Source organism: Pygoscelis adeliae, unplaced genomic scaffold (genome assembly GCF_000699105.1).
Source record: "Pygoscelis adeliae isolate BGI_AS28 unplaced genomic scaffold, ASM69910v1 Scaffold513, whole genome shotgun sequence".
NCBI lineage: Eukaryota > Metazoa > Chordata > Aves > Sphenisciformes > Spheniscidae > Pygoscelis > Pygoscelis adeliae.
The window spans coordinates 1,580,796-1,584,756 of record NW_008824591.1 but is presented as its reverse complement, the minus strand read 5'-3'; positions in this window follow the sequence as shown (position 1 = coordinate 1,584,756).

Sequence of the window (3,961 nt, the reverse complement as noted above, 5' to 3'; positions counted from 1 at the left end):
CCCTCCAGGTTATAGGCTGAGCATGACATCGTATGGTATGGAATATCCCTCTGGCCAGTTTGCGTCAGCTGTCCCGGCTGTGCCCCCTCCCAGCTTCTCGCTGGCAGGGCACGAAGAGCTGAAACATCCTTGACTAGTGTAAGCACTGCTTAGCAACAACTAAAACATCGGTGTGTAATCAACATTATTCTCATCCTAAATCCAAAACACAGCACTGTACCAGCTACTGGGAAGAAAATTAACTCTATCCCAGCTGAAACCAGGACACCTCCCCAAAGCCAAGTCACCACCATGGGTTCTCTACTGGGCTTCATCCAGCGCTGTGTGGGACAGGAGGTGTGCCTTATGAGAAGAGCCTGGCACAAGCATTGGGCTCCTCTGGGTGCCCAGGGATGTACTTGGTGACAAGGGATGCCTCCGCGTGCCAGGCAGTTTGTGTTGTGTGAGCCTCCACTGAACACACCAGGGTGTAGCATGGGGAAACAGAAGGGATGGGGTCCCAGTGCTCCCAGTTCAATTCATGTGGCACCGGGCAATGGCTGCTCCCAGTCCCTTTCCACCTCTGGATACATCCCGTGGTCCAAGACACTGTCAGAAAAGCCAACCTGACTCCCGCTCTGCATCTCCCTCATCTGGAGCTGTTTCTTCATTCAGCACATGGCCAAGGCTGTGGGTGCTCACCTGGAGCCAGGTTTCCTGCAGGGCAGGTCTGCATCCGACCACCTGGCTGCATGCACGCAGCGTGGGGGCCTTTGATCCCACCAGCTGCTCTGCTGAGGGGGGCATCTCTAGCCCCTCTCTGCTGCAGCTGCTGTCCCAAATGTCCTCTGCTCAGGAAAATTTACCTGAAAAGAACAAGCACAGCTTTTTTCTTTTATTCATGCTCTAAGGCAGATAGCCTCATCCAGGCCAGGAAGCTGTATGCATTTTAAAGCAAGGATCCTTTCCCTCTCACATCTATTACACTCCCTTTTACACATCCAGCCAGCTATCTCCCTATTTTCTGAGCATCTGGTGTTCTGAAGCTTTCCAGAATAGGCTGGGGGTATGGAGAAATTGGAGGTTTTGGTAAAAAATGCGTGATCCTATAGAGTCTGAGGGTGTAACCCAGACCTGCCCTCAAAGCCCCCACTGTCCATCTGGAAGAGTACTTGGCTCTCTGAGCCTAGCCGCTTCGAGTGGCCAGCGTGGTGAGAGGAGAAGCATCCCGGTCCCCTTGGTACACCCTGGCGACTGGGAAGACACAGGCTGAATCCTGTTTTGGCCAAATTGCCACCAGCCCTCGCACCCCAACACAGCACTTGGGGATCTGCAACGTGTCATCTCAGATGGTCCATTTTAAGCAGATGGAATTTTGTTGGCTTAATGCCAGTCTCATCTCACCTTTCCCTCCCTGGTGGTCTGATTTTTTGGACCGGCCCCTGAGACACGAAAAAGACCATCTTTCTGTCGCTATCTTCTCTCTGTGAGTTTTCTCACTTTGTTCAGTTATTACTAAAAGAAAATGACCTCTGGGTTTGAGAAGTTTCCATTGCTGTCCTACATGCTAAAAAGATTGCACTTCAGTTCCAAATATACTTCCACTTCTACTATTGTATCTCTCTTCCCACATTTATGACTACCTTAAGTTTTCTTTTCCCCTTACACCTGCTGCTATCAAGATCTCCTACATATATATTTGAAATTAATCCTTTATTTCCCAAAGTAGCTCTTGCTATCAGGTCTAGCAGTAGCGCAAGTAATTACTTTCTTCCTATTAGTTGGTGAGACACTGTGGCTAATTTGTGGGTACGCCGATAAAAACCAAAGTGTCAGGTGATTACACTGAAGTTTGACTGCATGAAAGGTCAGGAAGTGATTTCTCCCATGTAGGCGGTTTATTAATTTTATGCCTTTCTGAAAGGTCTAGCAACAGAGTCCCTGAGACTTTGGAGAGCCCTGGCACACGATCCCAGTGCAACCACCGCAATACCCATTCGCGTTCCTCACTGTCTGCAGGGATGCCTGTACACGTTAATTCACCAGGAGCTCTCCATCACAGGCTGTGCCAAGAGCTGCCGTCTGTTGACTGTGGACGGATCTCCATCATCCAGGATGGAGAATCAGAGGTGTGTGGGTGTGCTCAGAGGTGTAGGAAGTAATGCACCTCATTGCTCAGCTGTAAAATTACCTGTGTGCCTTGTCCTTCATCTGCCTTAGGATAGCCCTGGAGAGCAAGGACTCTCCTTCCCAACCCATCCCTACATCACCTTGTACGATGCCTCAAGCACTTTACGATGCCGCCTGCTCTGTGTCTGTGTTAGGGTTCACTTTCTCCATCCAGAGGGGAGGGATAGCAATCTGACCTCCACCAAAGAACATAGCACTACCCGAGGACAGATAACTGTTCAGCATTTATTGGTATCTCTAGTCTAATCTACGCAGTATATAATAGTGGGAATAGGCCACAGAATAGTAAAATACCACAACAATTGTAAAACTCGCAAAACAGTTCCTGCCAGGATTGGCGATTAAAAAAAAAATAAATCCAAATTACTATCTGAAGTATAAAGCCACTCACAATTTATTGCCAGAGCTCTGATCCTGAGCAAGTTCATCATTAAAGGAATTACGCAGGGTAGTGTACTCCGGCTTGTTGAAGCCTTTTCCCGAGTTGAACATAAAATGACAAATAATAATTTGCACAACATAAATTTACTAGCACCTTAAACTGTCTGTTCACTGAATTACCTCAGAGGACTAAGGGAGAGGAAGCTCACTGCTTTTCACAAGGAACAGTAAATTCGTACAGCCTGAGACAGGTTTCACTGCCTGATGTTGCTTGGAGAAAAATCCTAATAATAACTGGTGTGCTACCCACCCATTCATTAGCAGCAATTACACTGTATTAGTGTTACAAATTGCTATTGAAAGATGTTACCAAGCTAGAAGCCCTCAGTTTAATTGAAAGCACTTTTTTATTTGATTACTAATGGCCCTGTGTTATAATATCAATGACCTGCATGAGAAAATTGCTTCCCCAGAGGGATCTTGTTGGCAAAAGACCTCTGCTAGAAGACAGAGCTTTCCTCCTGCCTTTGGGAGCAGTGGAGGCTTCAGTCTTTTGAGGGCATGCTCAGCACCCACAGGGAGGTAAGGAATAAGTGGTCAAGGATTTTTTCCATACCCAAAGGACAGCATTTTATAAATTATTTTACCAAAAGATCTAAGGAACTTGGGACTTGGTGGCAATGTGGAGAGAAGGACTGGTCGTATGTAGGATGATGTCATTTGCAGCAGCAAAGAGAGGGAAAAGAAGTTCCACGGCTGCAGAAGGATGATTTTACAACCTCCAGCAAGGAGGCTTTCACTATAAGCCCATCACTCCACAATTTGGGACATATAAGTGGTTTGTTTCATTGTGTGCAGCATCTTTTGTTTCCAAGATAAGCATGTAATTAGCTGAAAGAAAATGCAAAGAGAGGCTCATCTAGTAGGTTTCCATCTTGCTGCCCTTGGCGATCCATTAATGAAGTCTAATTACAATGTCAAAAGCCTATGTTCTAGCCCAGTGACTAATTGACTTTAGAGATGCAAGAGCTCTTTTGTTGTTTTAAGCCAGGAGAAGTGAGAAGGGAGGAAAAATAATTGTTAATTAGTTTAGTTCTGCTTTATCTGTAACACAAAACAAAATATTAGTTACAGAAGCAGTTCTATGCCTGATAATATATCTTGGCCCTCCTGCCATTGCAGAGCACTGGAAAAGCATTCTTTTCTGTTCACACCTGCAAATTATTTATGGCCCACCCCCATGTTGTGCTCCTTGCGGAGGACTTTACTGTGTGAAGTAGGCCTGGTGATGCCAAAAGGTTAGCTTGGATTGAGGTTTTCAATGAGTAAGGCCCATAGTATAGAGAAATATGAAGATTGCTACTTGGCTGATTGGTGGGATGGACGGATGGATGGATGGACGGACAGATAA